This window comes from Schistocerca piceifrons, chromosome 1 (genome assembly GCF_021461385.2).
Source record: "Schistocerca piceifrons isolate TAMUIC-IGC-003096 chromosome 1, iqSchPice1.1, whole genome shotgun sequence".
NCBI classification, from domain to species: Eukaryota; Metazoa; Arthropoda; class Insecta; order Orthoptera; family Acrididae; genus Schistocerca; species Schistocerca piceifrons.
In genome coordinates this window covers 1,037,287,154-1,037,312,768 of record NC_060138.1, presented here as the reverse complement: position 1 = coordinate 1,037,312,768, position 25,615 = coordinate 1,037,287,154, and positions in this window count along the sequence as shown.

Genomic DNA, 25,615 nt, shown 5'->3' with positions numbered 1-25,615 from the left:
TGCAACCACCTACGAGCGCACGTTAAGTGTTAAGTACTTAATGTGTCGCACCGTAAGACAAGGCACTTTTATGCTGTACAACTCCTTCTACTGCACAGAATAGTCTTCAAAACCATTCCCGAATTTAATGTTTTAAATTAGTATGTAACTAGTATTAGCACTGTAATATAAACTACTGGCCGTTAAAATTGCTACACCACGAAGATGACGTGCTACAGACGCGAAATTTAACCGACAGGAAGAATATGCTGTGATATGCAAATGATTAGCTTCTCAGAGCATTCAGACAAGGTTGGCGCCGGTGGCGACACCTACAACGTGCTGACATGAGGAAAGTTTCCAACCGATTTCTCATACGCAAACAGCAGTTGACCGGAGTTGCCTGGTGAAACGTTGTTGTGATGCCTCGTGTAAGGAGGAGAAATGCGTACCATCACGTTTCCGACTATGATAAAGGTCGGATTGTAGCCTATCGCGATTGCGGTTTTATCGTATCGCGACATTGCTGCTCGCGTTGGTCGAGATCCAATGACTGTTAGCAGAATAGGGAATCGGTGGGTTCAGGAGAGTAATGTGGAACGCCGTGCTGGATCCCAACGGCCTCATCTCACTAGCAGTCGAGATGACAGGCATCTTATCCGCTTTGCTGTAACGGATCGTGCACCCACGTCTCGATCCTTGAGTCAACAGATGGGGACGTTTGCAAGACAACAACCGTCTGCACGAACATTTCGACGACGTTTGCAGCAACATGGAATATCAGCTCGGAGACCGTGGCTGCGGTTACCCTTGACGCTGCATTACAGACAGGAGCGCCTGCGATGGTGTACTCAACGACGAACCTGAGTGCACGAATGGCAAAACGTCACTTTTTCGGATGAATCCAGGTTCTGTTTACAGCATCTTGATGGTCGCATCCGTGTTTGGGGACATCGCGGTGAACGCACATTGGAAGCGTTTATTCGTCATCGCCATACTGGCGTATAACCCGGCGTAATGGTATGGGATGCCATTGTTTACACGTCTCGGTCACCTCTTGTTCGCATTGACGGCACTTCGAACAGTGGACGTTACATTTCAGATGTGTCATGACCCGTGGCTCTACCCTTCATTCGATCCCTGCAAAACCCTACTTTTCAGCAGGATAATGCACGACCGCATTTTGCAGGTCCTGTACGGGCCTTTCTGGATACAGAAAATGTTCGACTGCTGCCCTGGCCAGCACATTATCCAGATGTCTCACCAACTGAAAACGTCCTGTCTATGGTGGCCGAGGATCTGGCTCGGCACAGTACGCCGGTCCCTACTCTTGATGAACTGTGGTATCGTGTTGAAGCTGCATGGGCAGCCGTACCTGTACACGCCATCCAAGCTCTGTTTGACTCAATGCCCAGGCGTATGAAGGCCGTTATTTCGCTCAGAGGTGGTTGTTCTGGGTATTGATTTCTCAGAATCCATGCACCCAAATTGCCTGAAAATATAATCACATGTCAGTTCTAGCATAATATATTTGGCAATGAATAGCCGTTTATCATCTGTATTTCTTCATGGTGTAGCAATTTTAACTTCCACTTTCCACTCCGAGAGAGTACTCTCCGTGGAATGCATGGACTACGACTAATGTAATGTAATTCAACACACACAAACACACACACACGCACACACACACACACACACACACACACACACACACAGTCACTCAGACACATACGCACGTACACACGTGCATAGCTTTGGTTTGCGTACAATGTTTCATGAATAATGCACGCCAAGGACGCAGGCAGCCGATCGCACATTTGCGACCATAGCAGACCGCCAGCGTGTGTGCGCTTGCACTTTGTCGATGTACCCGCATGGCCGGCTTCGCCAAAGCGTGCACGCAGCTGCAGCATCTCCGCAACGAAAACAGGTCGGCGAACAAAACAAACGCCGTTTAAGAGACGATGCGCTCTGTTTGTTTACCCAGTGAGTTATTTAAACATAGCTGAATGTAATTACGATTCAACAAATACTCTGTGAATAGCTGGAAATTGCGATTCACAGCGAATATTAAATTTGATAGCCCTGCTACGTAAATGAAACACGGAAGTGGATTGCAATTAAAGGAAATTTCACGCTTAGTGAATCAGTTTGACAAAGTCGCAAATTTGTAATCGTTGGTGAATTCAGTGCACTTATTAAGTGGTAAAATTAACCGGTGCAAAATTAGTGTGCTTCTGTTCATGGTGAAAAATATAGCGAAAAATACCCTGGATGCTCTAAATCTTTTCGATGCGCATAACATATTCTTGTTTCCACCCTACACAGCTGTATCATTAACTAAATTAGCTTAGATAACATCTTAAGAAATGTATTACGTCGGCAATTGCGCTGTGAATTTAGGGTAGTGTGTATCAAAATGTGGCAGTAGTAACCAGGTAGTTAAATCCATGAAGTCACACAAAAATATATTCAACACGTCAATGAAACAAATGAAATGTTGTAATTCTTCAGGATTTCCCGGCAATCTAATGACATCTTGGGTTGTCGGGTGTTCTGCCGGATATCAGCGGCGTACTTGCACGATATTTCGGTAGCGTAGCTCATTACCTTCATCAGGTGCGATCTGATGAAGGTAAAGAGCTACGCTACCGAAATATCGTGCAAGTAGTCAAATGAAATGTTATTGCCTTGTGGTGTGTGAAACACTCTCAGCCAACCACATCACCAAATCACCTGATCTGCCTGTGTGTAGCGAAACAAAAGAGAAATAATGAAAATAATAATGCTAATAATGTCGAGGATATACACCATTCTGTATGAAGCCGGCAGTCGAAATTCAAAGACTAAAAAAGGTATACAAATACTACCATAGTCGCTGTGTGTGCGTTATCAAATGGAACCAATTACTGCTTGTTTCATCATCGGATTCAAAATATTTACATTATTGTAAACTGAAGTTCTTTTTGCGTTTGAATTCCCTCAAAATTGATTACTTGACGCTTTAAAGTCCTACAGTTAAATATTCACTAACTATTTTTCACTTTACACTACACATGTTTATAAAAGATCTGAAAAGACAAACTGTAGTTTTACTTTTGCAAAATTGATGCTTTCCATTTTTCATGTGCTTGGCAGGTCAGCATTTGGGAAGTGAGAAGAGGTGGAATCATGGCCAACGTTGCCATTACACAAGACTATGGTGAAAGGAGAGATACTTGTGAAGAGTGTATAGGTGAGAAGAGAGACCAGGATAGATTTTGAGTGTCAGGGACATTCGTTAAGTGCGAATTTTGTTATAGTGCCTTTCCTGACTACTGACGTGATTTTGAGGTTCGATTTTTTAAAATCAAATCCAGCTTTACCCAGTTTGGGTAAGGTACAGATTTCTTTGAGGACTGAGGGCTCCCCATTGTATCTCAAGTTTGAAGACTGCATTGTCATGTGCAGCACAAAGTCATCTTGAATGTCTAACTCGGTCTGAGCTGCAAGTGGAGCAAGATTCTTTGGAGGAGTGGATCTAATTTCGAGTGAAATGTTGATCTTGCGAAAGTGGTGGACGGTAGGGTCAACGCTGTTGAAGATTCCTCTTTCGTGGATAGAACACAGTCATTAAGTCGTTGCCACTCTGTGGTACTTTTGGATGCCCCTGGGATATTTAGAGATCTGAGGTGTGAGTTTCATGTTAAACAACACAGGAAGCTTTTTGCAGACCCAATCCCGAGCTTTTAATTCACAAGGAAAAAAGTGGAAGAAGAAACAGAATCGATGCTATAGCAATGTATCTCTGAACTGGCCTTTAGTTCATGTAATTGTCCTCTTCTAGGTGTGTCGAAGGAAGATTGTTCCTTTCGACTTTTGTTGGATTCTCATCAGATAAATACGAACATTCTACATGAACCCGAAAGATCTGAAGGTATTGACAGAAATTTCATTGTTTTAACGTTTTTTCTTCAGTTGATTTGTACATGATTTACGGGCGAACTGAATTGCATCCATTGTATAGACAACATAACACATTTCTTTGTTTTGGTGCCCATTATCAATTTCGTAAGCTTTCATTTGATTTGGATGTTGACTTGAGCTGGTATCAAAGGTTTTTTTCTTTCCCTCTTCTTCGAAGTGCGCCAGGCAGATCAGCCTCTTGTGCATCTATAAAACCGGCCGGTGTGGCCGAGCGGTTTTAGGCGCTTCAGTCTGGAACCGCGTGACCGCTACTGTCACAGGTTCGAATCCTGCCTCGGGGATGGATGTGTGTGATGTCCTTAGGTTAGTTAGGTTTAAGTAGTTTTAAGTTTTAGAGGACTGATGACCTCAGATGTTAAGTCCCATTTTCCTGTATAACGTTGGTCACACAATGTAATTTCGGACAATGATCTCCAATCTCGATCACGTTGTTTGCAGTAACCCTGCAACGTTACGAGCTCAAATCTGTTTTCATTTCTGCCTGATACCTTCTGCGGATCGTACTGAATAGATTATGAAGTAAAGATGGACAGGTCTGCGTGGCGAGTGAGCTGACGTTTGCGCTTCGCATGAAAACAATCAGCTGTCGATCAGGTAGGTAGTAACGGAGGCAGTGGCTGAGGCCACAGGAATGACGAACGTTGAAGTCGTGTATATATGGACAACACGTCTTCGCGAGGAGTCGTAGGGCTCAGGAAGGTAATACATCATGTTGTAGCGCTGTTGAGGACAGTTCTTCTGGAATGTATGTCTTACCCGTGATACTTGTAGCTCGAATGCTTAACGGTCACAAATTATTTTGAATTTTCATATAGTCATGAATTAATAAAATTTCCTACATTCGTGCTGATGTGTCGGTAGTAGAGATGATTAATAACGACAATCACACATCTGCAAAAAGATTACACATTGATAAGTTTAAGAACACCATGTAAAATTAGTAATTGTGGTATACTTAACTTTACACAGCTGCAGATACTCTTGAAAAAGTTGTTGGATAATGGAGAAAAGCAGGTGCACCAGCACACAGACTGGGACCAAAACGTAATGGCATAGAATTAGACTGTTTAGCATTTGCTGATGACATGGCACTGATCGCACGAGACACTACCGATGCACAGAAACAGCTAGAATTATTACAAAAGCAGGCAGCAAAAATATGATTACAAATTTCATTTGAAAAAAAAACAAAATTTATGACTGACATCAAAATTGGTAATAACTACATCTCTCGAGTAAAAGAATGTAAATATTTAGGTGAATGGATTGCAGAAAATTGTAATGAAAAGAAATCTGTCAGATCAAGAGTCCAGAAAATGGAGACGGCGTTTCAGTTAACAAAAACCGTTTACAAAAAAAAGAGTCTCTCGTGGAACGGCAAAATACGACACTACACAACAGTAATTAAAGCCGAAGCTCTCTACGCATCTGAGACACTAAATCTTCGACACAGAACACGAAAAGGGGAATTAGAAGTGAAAAAACGTAAAATAATGAGGAAAATCCTAGGACCAAGAAGGAAAGATGGTGTGCATTATCCAAAACCCAGTGCAGAAATATATAAAAATATCTCCAAAATAACAGACACAATGCGCATAAGAAGAATCCAATTCAAAGGGCATTTAGAAAGAATGGACTCAAACAGGTTAACGCACAAAATCCATACATTTTTAAAGAACAAAACTACAAGACCGAACTGGTATAAACAGACGAAAAAAGACCTGAGAGAATTAGGATCTCCAAATCTACATGACAGAAATGAAATCAGAAAAATCATAAACACGCGAGGTTTTGAGGAAGAAGAGAGAAAAACTAACCGACATACGTGGTCTACGCAACGAAAGCTAGCCCATTATGAAGGAATATTGGGCGAAAAGGAAGGCCAACAAATGTTGATTACGCGTGGTCTTAAGTGATCCATCCGCGAAGAAGAAGAAGAAGAATTAATGTAAAGTCATGAAATTTCGTGAATACATTTGTCTAGGTAATACATTTAAGTGGCTAGCACTGCAAGATCACAGGTTAATGTAAGTAGCAGATAATCCTTTGCAAATGTGAAATGCTGGTACATTAATAACCAGTGTAACCACCAGAATGCTGATTGCAAGCAGGGAAACGTACATGCATTGTTTTCTACAAGTGCCGGATGTCAGTTTGTAGGATGGAGTTCATGGCATTTGCACTCGATCGGTCAATACAAGGACGGTTGATGCTGATTGTGGATGGTGCAGGGCTTGTCGTTTGATGATATCGTATGTACGCTCGATTGCAGAGAAATCTGGTGATCGAGCAGGTCAAGATAATATCCCGACACTCTTAAGTAAGAGTGTCGGGATATTATCTTGACCTGCTCGATCACCAACATCGGTTTGTAGGTGATCGTTATCCTGTTCGAAAACACCCCCCGCAATGCTGTTCGTGAAAGGCAGCAAAACAGACCGAATCACCAGACTGATGTACAGTTTTTAGCCAGGGTGCTTGGGAAAACAATGAGAGGGTTTCTGCTGTCATACCAAATCGCACCCAAGACTATTGAACCGTAGATTTATTTTCAAATAATATTCTTAAGAATTTATTCTCCTTACTAGCGATCATCAAGAACATTAACACATTTATTCACACAATGTGATCGTGAAAGTAGTTGCCAGGGATTAACTGGTGAAATCATAACCAAATAGCTTTTAACAAATGGGAATTTATTCCTAAAAGCATTTTTTAAAAGAGAAACAGATTTAAAATTATAATCCGAAAGAACGCTCTAAATATCAAGTTACAATTTATTCAGAGGCAGAAAGAAACAAATTTTTGACTGTATGAGCTATCAGGCTGAGAACCTTGCCGCTCCCTTTTGACACGGCCGTAGTTAACGACCGCTCACAACAGCCTCTGAAACACTACACTGGTGCAAATCTGCAACACACCAGATTACTTTAAACTAAATGTTTTAACAATTCACACAAGCACACAAACTATGCACCCCGTAGGAGGGATGGAAATGGTACAAAACACTAAAATTAAAAAATTGACTTTGCCACCGAAGGTGCAACTTGATTTTAACTTCTAAGAAAAGTCTTACGATGGAAGGGTGGCAACTTTATATACTAAAATGACCCTTTAAATAAAAGCCCATGAAATGTAATCTTATATAAAATTCTAGAAGATTGGTCAAACAAGTTAACATGCTCTACAGTATACAGATACCGCCTCTCAAGATGATAGGCAAGATCAAAACATGTTTCAGGAATTAGGCCGTTACACTCCAAGCAATAAATCCGTTAACACACCAAATCCGACAAACATGACAGAGGCAGCTCCGAACGACAGACAGACACTAACTGCCCAACAAATGCGGACGAGAGACAGACGAGCAAGCGGGGGAAGAGAGACTGACCAAGAAAACAAGTAGAACTTAACAAGAGTAAATCACAGAACATATCACGAATCACTTAACTTATAATAAATTGCGATTTCTCGAGAAGACATGGCGCAGCACCCCCAAATCGCTCTCCTGAAATGTCCGCTGCCAGCCGCTTCAACGGGCGCAGGAAGGCGCGCCGATCTCCCGTCTCTCCTGGTCCGCACCAACCGACCGACTGCCCGCTGCTCCGTCCGCGACTACTGCTCCGTCGCGACTGCACTGCTGGTGCGTCTCCCACTCACTTCCGGACACACAGACACACGACGGCGGAAATATAGGCTAGGACCCAACCATGCAGAGGAAACACACCCACTGGCAAAACGACATCCCTGCACCAGGAAAGGACCGAGCCAAGCTCCACAAGACGGTAACTGAAGGGGCCGAGAAGCGCTCAGAGAACCAGTTACACCACGACGTCGCAGCTCGCACTGGCCAGATCGATGTCGTGGGTTGACTCCTGTAGCTCTCGTGTCGACCGCGAAGCCACTACCCCTCGCTATACGGCGCGACCCACTGGACTCACGTGGCGACCTCACATGCGCCGACGCTCAAGTCGGACAAGTCATCTTGTGTCTCAGTGCGCGACCGACCAACCGATCGATCCAACCGATCGATCCAACTCGAGCAGATTGACGGCCTAACGCGCAGTCTCAGATGCAGGAACTAATCCCCGACCGCTCGACCATTCACTGAGTCCTCTTACATGTGGAGTGGAAAGACTCTCATTTATCCGGCTTTAAAGATTGATCCGAACGAGAGACATACTCTGGACGACAGACAGACACTAACTGCCTCGCAAATGCGGGCGAGGGACAGACTAGCAAGCTGGGGACGAGAGACTAACCCCAGACTGACTCCGACTGACCGACTGACCCAGACTGAGTCACTGGCGAGTTTTTTTTTTCTTTCTTTATTGATTTTCAATTCCCTCCGAAGGGTGCAGGCTGGCAGCAGCTTAGTACGCTGCTCTACAGCCTACAGACTTTTGTTTTAAAAACGGAAGAAGAAACAAGAAAAACAGGCGATAAAACGGTGACTTAAAGTGTAAAATTGCGGAAAGTTAAAACAGAAAGCAAAATGGGTTGGCAATGTTAATAAAAGACACAGGAATCAGACAGGTAACATAGCACACACAATTAAAAAACATGGCAACAGTCTGGTTTCTGTTCGCAAGAAATAAAAAGCGCACCCAGCGACAGTTTGATGGCCGTTCGCAACACTTCCCAAAAAACACAACACGGAACACTCACTGTAAAACCCTGCACGAAAATGGCGGCACAAAGATGACACGCCCGAGCCAAAGGGAGATGGGGGGGGGGGACCTGGGGGAGGGGGAAGAACAAGGAGGGAGGAAGGAAAAAACGAAAAGGGGGGGGGGGGGATCACTGGCGAGCTCACAGCGCCCCTTAAATGCACGTGAACAGGCTACCTTTCCCCTTTTCCACCAGAGAGAGACACCGAAGCTGCGACTGCCACAGCGGCGCCACCGCCAGAAACGGAGGGCGACTGCTTCACACTACGCGCTGTGGCGCGCTCTTCAAAACAGCAATTTTTACCATGGCTCAACCATAATCACACATGTAGGTACAGAATGTCTAGCATGCTGAGAGAGCTGGTTGTACGTCATCAAATGGCCTCCTTCTAAGCAACACACGGCTATCACTGGCACCGAGGCAGAACCAACTTTCATCAGAAATGCAATGTGGTCTCACTTGACGACACTGAAATCGCCAATAGCCGTGGTTTGGGATCAGTGGATTGCACGCTGCATGGCGTCTGGCTCGGAGTTGTACTCGAAGTAACCGATTTGTAACAGTTCATTGTGTCACTGTGGTACCAACTGCTGCTCAAATTGCTGCTGCGGATACAGTTCGACGAGCCAGAGCCATACGCCGAACACGGTGGTTTTCTGTCTCGGTAGCGACTCGTGGCCGTCCGGAGCCCTGTGTTCTTGCGACTGTACATTCTCGTGACCACCGCTGCCAGCTATCACATACAACGGCTACAGTCGTATTACGTATATCTGCAGTATCGCTGAAGGAATGCGCAGCTTCACGTAGCCTTAATACGTGACCTCGTTCAAACTAAGTGAGGTGTTGATAATAGCGTCTTTGTCGCCTTAAAGGCATTCTTGACTAACATCAACTCACCACGACCAATCTTACAGGTAACTGACGCTCACGACTGTTTCAGCGTGTATTTAAAGCAAACCTAACGTGCATCCTCACGGTAGTGCTAGTAACGCTGCTCTTACACGGCTGCCGCGATATCTGAGCAGACACCATCTTTAAAATGCAGAAACTCACATACCAGCTTTCGCTTGTGTCGCACAACTCTTTCTTGCTGTTCTGATTTTTTTTTTTTTTAATGAGCATACAATCAGAGTAATGTTCTTGAGAGAAACACATAGCATTAAATGCCGATTCACTCACATAAGTACCTGAATATTAGTAATGCTTAGTTGTCGCGTCCCGGAACAGCCTCACTATACCAGAATGAAGTAAGTGAGAACTGCGTAGCGCAATCGGGACGTTAACGACAATGGGTTAGTTATAAATTGCTATCAACCTTTAAATGAGAGATGAGGGGGAGAGAATCTCCTTGGCTTGAAGCAAATAAGTTTTCTGAAAATAGGTAACAGAACTGAATAGGCAGAAAAGATTGGTTAGTTTCTATCAAGTTTATTCTCACATATACTTATGTGAGGTGTTGGATCATAAATCCCTTAGTAAAATTATTCAGACTTGCTACTTCAAAGCTAATTGCCGGTACATATAAGAAACAAGTACAAAGCAATCACTTGTTCTTGGTTAGCACTGAAATCTCTCTAAGTAATTGAGAGAAAGACTGACAGCCTCTGTTCAACACTATTCCAATGAAACTCTAAAAATCCTACTTGACCTGCAGTTCATAATGTCCACCAGAGTCTATCACCATCTTCTCATAGTTGAAGTCTTTATCAGCTGTATCGGCTGCTATGGGCTTACTCGGCACCGCTGGTGTCTCGCTATGGAATCTCAAAACTGCCGGCACTGGCTCTGAATCTGCATCTGAATCTCTGTCTCTAGCTATTCCGCTGCCTGGCCTTTTATTTCGTTTCTCATCTACTTGGGTGCACACGAGTTAATTTGCTTCACACGACCCTTTCATTTCTAAGTGATCCGATTGCACAAGAATGCCTATGGTTCCACACGACACTCTCGTTTCTAATTGGTCGGCTTGCGCAAGAATGCCTTCAGTTCCACACGACACTTTCGCTTCTAGCTGCACACAACTTAATTTGGTTCCACGTGAGTCTTTTTCCGCGCGTGACTAACACTGTATTATCGCCCTGGTGTTTGCGTCTTCCATTGCGCAAGTTTGTTTCATGCTGCTTCCTCTGGCAGGAAGTCAAACTCTAAGTTAATTGATCAACAAGCCATACTTGCCATCCTCTGCCGGTTATATTGTCCCTATGTCCTGGTGGACTATTTCTTAATGTCGGCTGGCTGTTTGCCTATGGAGCCTGAACTCTTATTATGGTCACAAAAGCAAGAATAAAAATAAAAATTTTCTGCAGTCACAACATAGTGGAGCCCGCCCGCCTAGCCGCGCAGTCTAACACACTGCTTCCTGAGTGGGAAGGCATGCCGGTCCCGGCACGAATCCGCCCGGCGAATTTCCAACTGCCGCGGCGAATGCGAACCTTGAGTTCGGTGCGGGGGCGGCGGGGTGGGGTGGGGTGGTGAGTGGACAGCTGTGGCCTGTTGTAGAGTTGTGGACCACTGGGGGCTAAGGCAGGACGAAACCTCTCCATCGTTTCTAAATCCCCGGTATTGTATTGTATTGTATGTTAACCGGGGACCTAGAAACGACGGAGAGGCTCCGTCCCCGCCGCAGCCGCAGTGGTCCACAACCCCGCGACGACTACGGCAGTCCACTTCACCCCTCTGCCGTCCCACACCGAAGCCAGGGTTATTGTGCGGTTCGGCCTCTGGTGCGCCCCCCACGGAACGTCTCACACCAGACCAGTGTAACCCCTATGTTTGCGTGGTAGAGTAATGATGGTGTACGCATACATGGAGAACTTGTTTGTGCAGCAATCGCCGACATAGTGTAGCTGAGGCGAAATAAGGGTAACCAGCCCGCATACGCCGAGGCAGATGGAAAACCGCCTAAAAACCTTCCACAGACTGGCCGGCTCACCGGACCTCGACACAAATCAGCTGGGCGGATTTGTGCCGGGGATCAGGCGATCCTTCCCGCCCGGAAAGCCATGCGTTAGACCGCACAGCCAACCAGGCCAACAATGCCTAGGAGTGTCGTGCTATGTCAATGTAAGTCTACTCCCTGCAGTATTTCATGCTACTGTTAAGTGTACAGATCCACTGTATCTGGGGTGAAGCTGTTAACGGCGGCTGTTTAAAAAAATGCACCAATCCATCACAGTGGCATCGATCAGGTCATGTAATTTAGCGTCCTCTGGTGGCGTCACGCCTCAGAAAACCGTGAGTGCCGGAAGAGCGAGCTCGCCCAGGATTCACGGAGTACATCGAAAAAGTTCAAAGAAATGCAGCACGTTTTGTATTAACACGAAATATGGGAGAGAGTGTCACTCAATTAATACGGGATTTGGGATGGACATAATTAAAACAAAGGCGTTTTTCGATGCGACGGACATGGCGGGAGGTCTAAAAGTTCCGTCTCTCGCATAGCTGTGGTCGACCAGGAAGTCATCGATACTGCACGGGTTACAACAAAACATGAGGATAATAAACGACGGAGCTGATCCTCCTTGGTACACAAAACGGGTCAGAACACTGTTGCAGAAACAACGAAACGAACGTGCCAAATTTAAACAGATGCAAAATCACTAATATTGGCGATCTTTTATAGAAGCTCGAAATTTAGCGCGGACTTCAATGCGAGATACTTATAACAGTTCCCACAACGAAACTTTGTCTCGAAAAGTGGCAGAAAATCTCAAGAGATTCTAGTCGTTTGTGAAGTACGTTAGCGGCAAGAAACAATCAATGCCTTCTCTACGCGATAGCAAGGAGACACTATCGAAGACAGTGCTGCCAAAGCAAAGTTACTAAAACAGCTTCCAAAATGCCTTCAGAAAAGAAGACGAACTAATATTCCAGAATTCTAATCAAGAACATCTGCTAACATCAGTAACGTTGAAGTACAAATATCCTCGGAGTAGTGAAGCAACTTGAATCACTTATTAAAAGCAAGTCTTCTCGTCCAGACTGTATACCAATTAGCTTCCTTTCAGAGTGTGCTGATGCATTAGCTGCATACTTAACAATCATATACAACCGTTCGCTCGACGAAATATCCTTAAACAAAGACTGGAAAGTTGCACAGGTCACACCAATATTCAAGAAAGGTAGTAGGAGTAATCTACTTAATTACAGGCCAGTATCATTAACGTCGATATGCAGCAGGATTCTGGAACATATATTGTGTTCGAACGTTATAAATTAACTTGAAGAAAACGTTCTATTGACACACAGTCAACACAGGTTTAGAAAACAGCCTGCTTGTGAAGCACAACTAGCTCTTTATTCGCATGAAGTGTTGAGTGCTACTGACAAGGGATTTCAGATCGATTCCGTATTTCTGGATGACACTGTACCACACAAGCTGCTTGTAGTGAAATTGCGTGCTTGTGGAATATCGTCTCAGTTATGAGACTGGATTCGTGATTTCCCGTCATAGAGGTCACAGTTCGTAGTAACTGACGGAAAGTCATCGAGTAAAACAGAAGTGATTTCTGGCGTTCTCCAAGGAAGTGTTATAGGCCCTTTGCCGTTCCTTATCTATATAAACAATTTGGGAGACAATCTGAGCAGACATGACATGACATGACATGACATGGCATGACATGACGCTGTCGTTTATCGACTGTCATCATAAGATAAAAACAAATTGCAAAACGATTTAGACAAGATATCTGAATGGTGCGAAAAGTGCCAGTTTACCCTAAATACCGAAAAGTGTGAGGTCAGCCACATGATTGCTGAAAGGAATTCATTAAACTTTGGTTACACGATAATCCAGTCAGATCTAAAAGTCATAAATTGAACTAAATACTTAGGAATTACAATTACGAACAACTTAAATTGGAAGGAACACACAGAAAATATTATCGGGAAGGCTAACCAAAGACTGCGTTTTATTGGCTGGACACTTAGAAAATGTAACAGACCTACTTAGGAGACTGCCTACACTACGCTTATCCGTCCTCTTTTAGAATACTGTTGCTCGGTGTGTGATCCTTACCAGATAGGATTCACGGAGTACATCGAAAAAGTTCAAAGAAGGGCAGCACGTTTTGTATTAACACGAAATATGGAAGAGAGTGTCACTCAAATAATACGGGATTTGGGATGGACATAATTAAAACAAAGGCGTTTTTCGATGCGACGGAATCTTCTCACGAAATTCCAATCACCAACTTTCTCCTCCGAATGCGAAAATATTTTGTTGACGCCGACCTACATAGGGAGAAACGATCACCATGATAAAATAACGGAGCTAGTGCGGAAAGATGTAGGTGTTTTTCTTTCCGCGCGCTATACGAGATTGGAATAATAGAAAATTGTGAAGGTGGTTCGATGAACCCTCTGCCAGGCACTTAAATGTGATTTGCAGAGTATCCACGTAGATGTAGATGTAGATGAAATCCATTGAGGAGTGATTTAATCTGTTCACAGGTAAAACACACATCGAGACACGGACTAGGTAATGGTAAGACATGTGGCACAAGTCAGTGGCCGGACTACCAGCTTGACTACAACTAGAGTGAAGCCTTTTTATTCACCATGGGGCTTGGAGGGGAAGAGGTTTCGGGCACTCAACCAGCCCTTTTACCGCGGGGAAATATGCCCGGTATTCATTTTGACGGCAGGATGAGGGCAAACCTTCACGGACAGGAAGGAGGAAGAATCGCAGCCCCGTTCCTGACTGAGTAGAATAGGCCTACTTGTCATAAATAATATTGACGCACAATTTGTACAGTACCGTACAAATAAGCAACAGAATGTGATAACATAGTCTTAGAGTAAGGTATTGAGACCTGCTATTGATATTTTTTCGTTGAAACCAAATAACTTAAAAACAGAGAATGATACACAAAATCTTACTGTACTAACGAAATCAGCGGATAAAAAGAAGTATAGATCATCATGTCATTCTTATTTAGTATGTCACTGTGTTCATTCTTTTTTATGGTAACTGTTTCTCATGTTTTCATAATTTTTTAACTATCGATTTTAGCTGGTATTTTTCATTTTAAAACTATAACCGACGTATTTTTTTTATCGGCACGTCAGCGCTTTTCTAGCAATGTTTTATATTTGCAGATTAATTCATTAAATACATATTATATATACTAGTATGTAGCTGCTGTCATATCATTCTAAGATTTAGCCAATGATTGTTTCTTGTAACGCCGCTTTGTCTTCTTTTAGGCCTTATTGAAGTTTTGGTATCAGTAATTTGTTGCCTGGGTCACTATTTCTTCTCCTCGACCACGACGGAGATAGTTATGTTCGTTGTTTCAGGAGGGATTCAAAGTGTAGCTATCACAAATTGCCGTTCATTGAAGTTCTTTTTGTCTTCAACGTTCATCAAAATACACTCAATTAAGTATAATTGCAGAATGTGGTGCCACACAACGTGGCACTACACAAAACTGGAGCCAATATCATAGGCACATAGGGAACACACACTACACAGATCTGTAAGTCCACGGTATTGGTGATAAGTTGAGAAAACCGTCCCGAAACCCATGTGCTTCAAAACGCCACTGTTTCCTGCGCATGTACCCCGACATGCACACGTACACAGGCCGCACAAGGGGTTGGCATACTCTGGATCAGGTGGTCGAGCAGCCGCAGGGATATAGCTTCCCATTCTTGCACCAGTGCCTGTAGGAGCTCCTGAACTATCGTAAGGATTTGAAGACGTGCAGTGATCCGTCGACCGAGAGCATCCCAGACGTGCTCGATGGGGTTTAGGTCTGGAGAACTGGCAGGCCACTCCATTCGCCTGATATCTTCTGTTTCAAGGTACTCCTCCACGATGGGAGTTCGGGGCCGTGCGTTATCATCCATCAGGAGGAAGGTTGTGTACGTGCACCAATCATAATTCCACCCCACACCATCAAACCACGACCTCCATACAGGTCTCTTTCAAGGACATTAATCGGTTGATATCTGGTTCTTGGTTTACGCCAGATGAAAACTCAACGAGAATCACTGTTCAGACTATACCTGGACTCGTCCGTGAACATAACCTGTGACCACTGTTCCAATGACCGTGTACTATGTTCTTGACACCAGGCTTTGCGGGCCCTCCTGTGACCAGGGGTCAGTGGAATGCACCTTGCAGGTCTCCGAGCGAATAAACCATGTCTGTTCAGTCGTCTGTAGACTGTGTGTCTGAAGACAACTGTTCCAGTGGCTGCAGCACTCCGTGGCCGTCTGTGGGCACTGATGGTGAGATATCGGTCTTCTTGTGGTGTTGTACGCTGTGGATGTCCCGTACTGTAGCACCTGAACACGTTTCCTATCTGCTGAAATGGTTGCCATAATCTTGAGATCACACTTTGTGGCACACGGAGGGCCCGTGCTACGACCTGCTGTGTTTGACCAGCCTCCAGTCGCCATAGTATTCTACCCCTCTTTGAACCATTTTCAACATAAAGTCACCATTAGCACGTCTGAAAATGTCTGCACACTCCCTCACTACACCGTACTCTGACATGAACCGGCACACCTCTGCGTATGTGGACTGCTGCTAGCGCTACCGTGCGACGACCGCAGGTCAAATGTACCACATGGTCATACCCCGAGATGATTTAAACCCTCAAAACGCCCACCAGAGTGTTTTTTCACCATTTATCAGCATTATCCTTAATTTATGAGCATGAGTGTTGTACGTTATTTAACGCTGAATGTTGTTATAGTAACTAATCTTGAGCCTACTTCACAGTAACTAATCTTGAGTCTACTACACACCTAGAGAAAGGACAAAGAATTTTCTTATACTTGATTGATACTTAGCGTTATTAATGTTTATAGCTTTATGAGAAAATAATGACTAATAACGGAGAAGCCTTTTTAAAATGACTGTCTCTATTAATTAAAATTAAGAAATTTAGCTACTGCAATTTCTTCATAAGAGACCTGTTTAAAACACAATGACTTCCTCTGAAGTATAGAATAGTTGATCTATTTTCGCTTTTAGTAGTTTAAACTGACCTGCCAAAGCTAGAACTATCTCATGCTTTACTGCGCACGACACGGGAAGTTCAGGTTAATTTATTAAATAATTTTTGCCTGTACTAGCACGGAGTTGCTGTCAGTGCGTTCTTAAGTGTAACCAACGTGTGTTTGTTTACTACTACAGTACCTAGTTACATATATTTGAAGTAAATAAAAAGTGAAAGCAGTAACAAATGCACAATTGCTTTCTTTATTACAATTAGTAAGAAAAATTATCGTGTGTGCCGCTTTGCAAGTCGTAATTACACAAGTCCATATTTATAATTACGTGATGGAGGGAAAGAACGGTGCAGACAGCCTGTGAGAGGTCAGTAAGGCGAGCATAGTAGGCTTTGCGTCAGTGTGAGAGATGGTCGTATTGTGGTACTACCAGTCATAAGGCTTCTAGATTCTAACTAAGAATATTTTACATAGCTACTAGATTCCAGCTAAGAATACTTTACGGTAACAGTTGGTCCTGAGCGTATTGAAACGATAATGAAAATTTCGTAGTGTTTTCTTTTATGAACAATTACTATCTGAATCTAAGACACCAAGCATAAAATTTTCTATTAGAAATTCGGCGGACGTATTAAACTGAGGCATTCTAAAGTAATTGTTTAGAAATTATTTCAAGACCCTTCAATTTCAAACTCTTTGTAGATTCAATATGCTACAACTACAATATTTTATCGGTGATAGTATCTCACTTGCCCCAGTCTGTCTAATAAAAGTTCAACTCAATCATTTCAAAGCTTAATACTTTAAATTCAGGGACATATTACGCGCGTATGTGGTCGTCCCTAAACGACGAGGAGCAGAAGTATTCGTTTCAGACCACACATTGTCGTGTGTAAATAAGGAATAGTATTGGCGTAATTTCTAGGTACGCCTATGAAAGGACTGATACGCAACTGATCACATTTCTTTCCACGCAAGCACCCCCTACGCAAGGATACCTCCAACATCAGCCTGAATGGTGCTAGGCTGGTAAGAGGGACTCATCGACTAAAGCGGTTTTGGATGAACACGTACCCTGCCACTGGCATGTACATTTTCGCGAGCCTCCAGCTATAAATGACGGTGTTCCCACTCCACTGGTAACCGCTGCTCCCTGTTCAGAGGAGCGGTGGTATCTCTATCACATGGTCATTGACTACAAGGCTCCTTACTATTTTTTGCTGCCCTGCAGTGATTTCCGGCACTGTGATTCGTCTTTCTTCCGTTATAATATGTGGTAATTTACGCCGATCCCTGCCGTCAGTACGTTATGTCAGTGGCAGTTGTGCATGGCAGCGTCTGTTTTCTCAAAATCAACGCTCTAAGGGTACAACTTTGCCACGGTGCATGTGAAAATCACGAGACGCAGCATCACATGAGAATCTCGAAATGATAGTGATCAAATGTTTTGACGGTGATTGACTTGCCCATGCTCAGATCGATGTCTCGCCGATGACCAGTACAAGGTCTGACTGAAACCTGGCCCCGTGATAGGACGGCGACTGCAGCGCTCTCTCCAACTTAGAGCTACGCGGGGTAGCCGCGCGGTCTTAGGCGACTTGTCACGGCTCGCGCGGCTGCACCCGTCGGAGGTTCGAGTCCTCCCTCGGGCATGGGTGTGTGAGCTTAGGGACCGATAACCTCAGTATTTTGGACCCATAGAACTTACCAGAAATTTCCAAATTTTCCCAACGTAGATGATATCTCTAACTCTGCTGAGTATGAGTGAATATCAACATGATATGAGTAGCACGTTAGACGATGTGCATACACATCAAGAAAATTGTCATTTAATCATCATTTCCAAAAGATTGTGCCTTGTGTCTGCAACCAGTTATTTCTTTTATATGTATTTATTTCATTTCTCTTTAACTTCAGTGTTATATTCTCTTCACCACTTGATTTCCTTTCATGGTTTCTTCTCTCTTATATTGCCAAGTATCTTGTATTCGGAAATGATTTTAGGGTTGTTGTCATGCTTTTATTAGTATACAAACAGTGAATAATTGTTGGAATAAATATGCAGATTTCAGTCTAGCAATTTACTGATATATTTTAGTAACGTTGCACTAAACTTCTTTTCTACCCTATTTATTGTGTGGAATTCGCTTCAGTTACGAAATATCCATTGCTTCTGGGCATTTGAATAGTACTTTAACGAACCCAGGTTTCACATGCATGCAAAGCCCTCCATTTACTTACAACCTTAATTGATAATTTTCGCTTCAGCCATAGTGATTGCTCTTCTAATCTTAATTACATGTATCAGAAGTCGAAATAGCGCTATACGATGTGATAACAAATGAAAGTTACGCACTTTCAGTATGAAGATTGTCCTCAATATTAGTAATAGAATACGTACTGCGCGCGACTCACAAAAAATCTCTATTTTCGTTGAATTCCGGTTCGTCTTACCGAACCACCACTTACAACTCTGTTTTTCGATGTGTCTCTGAATCATCAATCGTTATTAGTGACCTTTTCCCTCCAAAGTTCTTCATAATACTAAGTCTGTTCTGGAAGCCAGACAATCAAAATTAAACAGATCAGTATTTGTCTATTCGTTAGGACATAATAAGCAGTCAGTCAGTTAAAAAACGGAAGCTTCATTTGAACCCTTTGCAAATGGTTTCAATGCTTGTAACATCGTTTTATTCAGAAGGATATTAAACGTTGAAACCGAAGTCAAGGGGTTTAAACAAACGTTCCATTTGCAAGTGATTGGCTGCTTATTATTTCTTTACGAAAATTTCATCCTACAGTTGCTATTGCAGCAATGTTCAAAAATTTAAAATAGATTCTGTTTTGCCCTAGAAGTAATGTTTATTTCGTATGGTTTTACCTTTTCTATCAAAATGATACGAGATTTCATGCAGTCATAATACATAATTTTTTCATTACATTCACATTTCCCCGTCCGAATGTTCGATTTTTCGTAATATGCGTTAAAGAAGTGAGACGGTTCAGTCTTGGGTTTAAAGGTACGTTCGCGTGTTTTCATCTCACAAATCACGGTTGATACCTACGAGTTTCGTATTCTTCCGAAAGCGAATCTGTTAAATACAAGAAGGGAAAGAAATTCATCTCAATACTTATCGTTTTCTTCACAAACGTAGGAGGAACGCACGTCCATTTCGAAACGTTGCAGCGTTTGGGTGGTAGGCTCTCTTCCGAGAAATCAGTTTTCCAGATAAGACTGAAATCTGATAAGCCTCAGCATTCTGGGAGAGGAAGGAAAGTGATGACTCACGGAATGGTGCTGTAGAATTGTAACACGGATCGATCCAGCGAGCCTGGTTTCTCTTTGAACAGTGCCGTTAAATTACATGCGGAGCTGTTGCTGACGTAAGGCAAGATTGACCTGTTTTCTAGAGTAGCTCCTATATTCATTTAAACAATAGTCTGCAGATAATTACACACTTTTAAACAGGAAATGATGTTTTGTTATTCTATTTATGACTAATAAACTTTTATCTTTTCGCTGTTTATTGTTTAAGTTCTGCTGGCTTAGCGTCCCACATTATGTTTCACATCCAATTCTTTGGCCTCTCGCTTTTCATCATCGTTAGCGTTGTGGTATCTCAGCTGAACAGATCAGAACCAAAGATTCCACTAAACCCTTTTTCTCCTTCAATTCTGCTCAGCACGGCTCTTTTGGGTAAATGTCGTAGTACAATCCTGGTATTACAAATAAGATGCTACTGTCTCCTCTCGCGAACGCTACTGTATCACTTTTTAATTATTTGACTTCTGTTTGAACTGCCGTCCCCTCTCCTTCGAGGTTACGTTACAGAAGTTGTTCATACAAATAACACAGTAGCAGCAGCGATACAACACTAGTGGTTATTATTATTATTGTAATCTTTACTATTTTATTCTGCGATCATCTATATTTTGCAGTATCTACGTCTATACGCCACAAGCCAAGTTGTGTTGTGTGGCAGAGGGTACTTTCTATACCAATGCGCTTAACCCTTTTCCTGTTCCAGTGGCGAGCGGTCCGCGGGAAGAACGTTGCAGACGTGTCTGGAGGAAGCACATTGTCCTATTTAAATACTAAATGTATTCTAGAGGTAGTCTTTTGCTCGATATTACTTATAGCATTCAAAACCTAAAGTTCATTGCAACTGTTGATTGAAGTTATCACGTTTCCTAATCCTGTATTGTTGCAAAATGACAGTATTATAACGCAGAGCATACGCTATGGGTCAGGCTTCAGTTCTACAAAAAAAAAAAATAAGTAAGTTAATCAGTTTCTGCTACTCAATAAGCTTCATAGAAGATGGAGCCCACATGTAGCGCTGTAGTACTTGTTCCGTACAGCACTACTTATCTGGGATTCATGTGCCTTCGGTTGCTCCTTAACACGCTTGTTAGTAATACAAGGAATACAGTAAAATATACTTTTGTATACTTAACTTCCACTGTTCCTCCTTACGACGATGAAGACGTGACGTATTTTACAAAGATTAAGCCTGGGAAAAAAAAGACCAATGATAGATCTAGTTTACTACTTTATTATCACCAGATGGTTTCGCTTTGCTTCGCTAAAGCAGCATGGTTAAAGAGGGTAAGCCTTTTAGACTAAAAAGTTTTCGTTTATTCGCATTCCTTTATGAAGGTCGGATGATATCTTTCAAATGCGACTATGTTAGTGGAGGTGACTATAATAAAAGCGTGTGGAATATAGTATCCTATTTGTGTCGTAGTTATTGTTAATGATTACGATGAGAGAAGAGAAGCAGCAATCAGGTGCCGTCGCATGACCTCCTCCTTTCCAATAGGGAGTTCCGGAGCTCAGCGTCCTCACCTGAACAGTGGGTCACAATCAACGGTGTCACGCAACTTCTCCCCAGATGTCGCTGTGAAGTGGTTTGGCGCAAAGTCTGGCTGTCAGATACTTCACGCCGTGAATACTTCACGCCGTGACCTCTGCCCCCTCACCCTTTCTACCCCAACACCGGCTGTGGAAATACCACCACCAGAATTCGAATCGATATCTCGAAGTCGAGCACCACTGCACTAATGACCTCAGCCATGGAGAGAGGTGGTATCGTCATTTCACCACAACATTTACATTGACATACCATGCTAACTCAATCCAGCCACAGTCGGGTTTCATTTGTGCCACTAGTGTTACTCCGTGGTGCAGAAACACATCGGTTCGGCCCTGATGCCGTTAATCAACCGATAAAGTGTTCAGATATCAAAATGTGAATCCAAATACTCTGGCTACTGTTAGCCTGCAATGGTTTCGCATTAGGAGGACGATCGAAAAGCTTAATTTCATTGGAGAAGTAAAACGAGGCTGTACGTCGCAACAAAAGGGAAACAGTTCCAATTAAATTGCCCTCTCTTAGAGCCGTAAATTCTGCACTCTTTTCCCTTAAAAACAACTATTTGAGAATACCTCCACTGTTTCTAAATTCTCTTCACCAATACATATTAACCGGACCTGCTGTTTAACGCTTCTGATTGTCACTTAATGATGGGTAGTTTGGAATTATTAAAATTTTGTGGGTTGCAACTGCGAGTAATAATTCATTCCGTAACAATTTATTTATGGTTTACAGCATGGTACAACAGCTGTATGAAAAAAATGTGAAAGGAAAGTAGTCATATACTAGAAAGAGAGACCGTCAGCATTGTCTGCAAAATCACCTGATCTGAATCTACATTACTTTTGGCTCTGGCGACGTCTAAAAGAACGTTTTTACCAGGGATACGCTCTGTCTCTGCCTGACCTGATGGCCTGGGTGCAGGAACACGTTGCTCAGATTCCACTGAAACTGCTGCGAGCACGTCGTTTTACTAATGCACCATCTCGTCGACATCTGCGGTGCCCACATTCAACACAACGTGCAAGCAGTGGTTAATAAGTAAATCATCCTCATGCCTTTCTCACTTGTTTGATCTATTATGCCCACTTCCCGTTCCTAATCTATTGCATGTAGGAACATCTCTACTTGTTTTTCTGGCATTTGCAGCACTAGGCTGGCCAAAACTGGAACTAATTTCTTTTCCAGCGTAAAGATGTTCCGCCTTAACGCCTTAGTATATCTACCAAGTTTCCCTGACGCACGATAATTACAGCTCACACTGCACCTCCGTCAGTAGCTACACATTAATTATAACCATCCTGGGCGTTACAAATGAATTACCGGCTCTTCAATCCAAGCTGCGCGCGAGCAACTATCAGACAACAAATATCTCTTACACTACCATGAATTAGTAAACATATTTCCAAAAACCGAATTGTTATCAAACTTTCTAAAACCTTTTGTAACGATAATAGCCGCGCGGAGTGTCACGAATTGCGCGTCCCCTCCCGCCGGAGGTTCGAGTCCTCCCTCCGGCATGGGTATGTGCGTTGTTCTTAGCAGAAGTTAGTTTAAGTAGTGTGTAAGTCTAGGGACCGATGACTTCAGCAGTTTGGTCCCTTGGGAATTCACGCACATTTGAACATTTTTGAATGATAATAGCTAACGACAGTGTAAAGTTCAGTTTAATATCGAAAGGAATTATTGAAATACACAAAAGTGCCTAAAACGAAGAATTTAAGACTTCCCACTTCAAAAAAAGTCCGTCACATAATAAATTGTTTTGCCTAAAACCCAGTGGAGAACTTTAACTGAGTTAAGAACATTTTGATCAAAAAGATAAAATTTATGAAACAGTATCAGGTCCAGAAAGCTACTATTATTTCATCTGGTGGATGCCATTATTTTCATTTGTTGTCTTGTCTGAGTGAACTGGGTGATGAATTATGTATGTATGTGTAGCTTGAATCATTGAGACTGTTAATAACTAACTTTGAGTGAGCATGAGAATCAGATTGTGCAACAGTGATGTGAGTCACATTCATGGGAATATTACAACTGTAAAGTAGCCAGTTTTCGGTACTTCAGAAATATAATATTTACTTTTGAACTTCAGACGAGTGAAAGATATTGTTAATCTGATATAATTTGCTTTTTGGATTGTTTAACTTTGTATTTTCTTGTAACTTGGTTTCGGTACTGGGACTGGTCAAAAGAAAGAGAGTACAGGGACATGTGGACTAAAATAGGAAGCTCATTGCCGAGTGTGTTCTTCGACCAGTCAGAGAAGAGATCTTACACGCGTTTAGGTACCGTCTTCATGATACAGTCTTAAACGGATATGTTGCTTCTGCACCTTTGTTAGGGATTTTATAGTGGTTACCTATGAATTTTTTTTTGTCATTCTTTTTATCTGGCCGTTTGAGAACGCATGTTTGATATTTTTCAGTGTTTGTTGATTGTTTGTCTGGTACGTTGCTGTTAGATCACTGGGCAGTTTCGTGATGTTGTTGTCCTTTAGCAACACTAATATTTTATGTAGGTATTCCTTTTCATTCATAATGACAGAAATGTCTGCCATTGTTAGTATGGCACTGTTTTACTTTAATTTTTGTTTAGCTTGTTGGCTGTGGTTTCCTCCGGTGTTTTGTCATTAAAGGTTATGGTGAACTTGTGTGCTTAGATTATCTGCGTTTTTTCTGCAGCAACTAATTCTCTGTTAGGTTTATATGAAAATTTAGTCTTCTCAGTCTTTCTTGTTCTTTTATAATATATTCAGATGCTGTTACGAGATCTTTCATTGTTTTGTGTGATATTTGTTGTACTAATTTTGTGTTTTGGTTCTATTTCCAGTAGGATTCTTCCTTGTTTGAAGAGATTAATGCTAGTTAGGTTGAGGATTCAGTCATGGAATTGATGTTTTTGATTTTAATGACTGTGTGTAGTGGGTGTGTCTATGCTATTTATGATACTGTTTAGTTTTTGTTAGTTTTTCCTGCTTTTTTGCATTACTTTTTGTATGTTTACTTTTTCTTTCCCTGTTCTTTCTTCAAATTGAGCTGATATTTCGAATTTATTGGCTAACTGAAAATGTGTTTTGTAAAGTTCGTTGTTCAGCACCTGTTTTTTACAGTATGCATCCCTAATTTCATGTTTTAACAACATAATCTCCGCCTTCCTTTTCACTTTACTTAATGCAGACAACACGCTATTCACAGAGTTTTTATACAGTCTGGAATTACATTACGAATTTAGACAATTTTTATTAAACTATATGTTGAGGGCTGTTTTCTCAAGTTCCATTAAGAGCGACCTGTATTTCTCGTAGAGTTTGCTGGGGAATGATGACCAGTCATCAGCTAGGCCAACATACACACACGTTACTAAAGCAAAAAACATCAACTCCTGAAAACAGGCACCGAGAAAACTAGTGGAACTGGTAGAGAGAATCAAGTACATAGACGTGCCAGACACAGAAAGCCTCATATGATTTGATGTCGCATCAATATGCACTTGCACCCCAATAAATGAACCATTCAACATCATCACATAAAGACTAAAAACAACAAGGGAACACACCAGACTCACACATTAATGAGATAGCAACCATATTCAAGACCATAACAGCACAATATTACTTTGTGTTCAACAAAGAATTATTCCCAACGTGAAGGACTGCTGCCAGTGGGATCACCACTTACTGGCCTTAGAGGTCATGGAGGTCATGATCTTTTTTTTTTTTTTTTTTTTTTTTCATCAGTCTACTGACTGGTTTGAGGCGGCCCGCCACGAATTCCTTTCCTGTGCTAACCTCTTCATCTCAGAGTAGCACTTGCAACCTACGTCCTCAATTATTTGCTTGACGTATTCCAATCTCTGTCTTCCTCTACAGTTTTTGCCCTCTACAGCTCCCTCTAGTACCATGGAAGTCATTCCCTCATGTCTTAGCAGATGTCCTATCATCCTGTCCCTTCTCCTTATCAGTGTTTTCCACATATTCCTTTCCTCTCCGATTCTGCGTAGAACCTCCTCATTCCTTACCTTATCAGTCCACCTAATTTTCAACATTCGTCTATAGCACCACATCCCAAATGCTTCGATTCTCTTCTTTTCCGGTTTTCCCACAGCCCATGTTTCACTACCATACAATGCTGTACTCCAGACGTACATCCTCA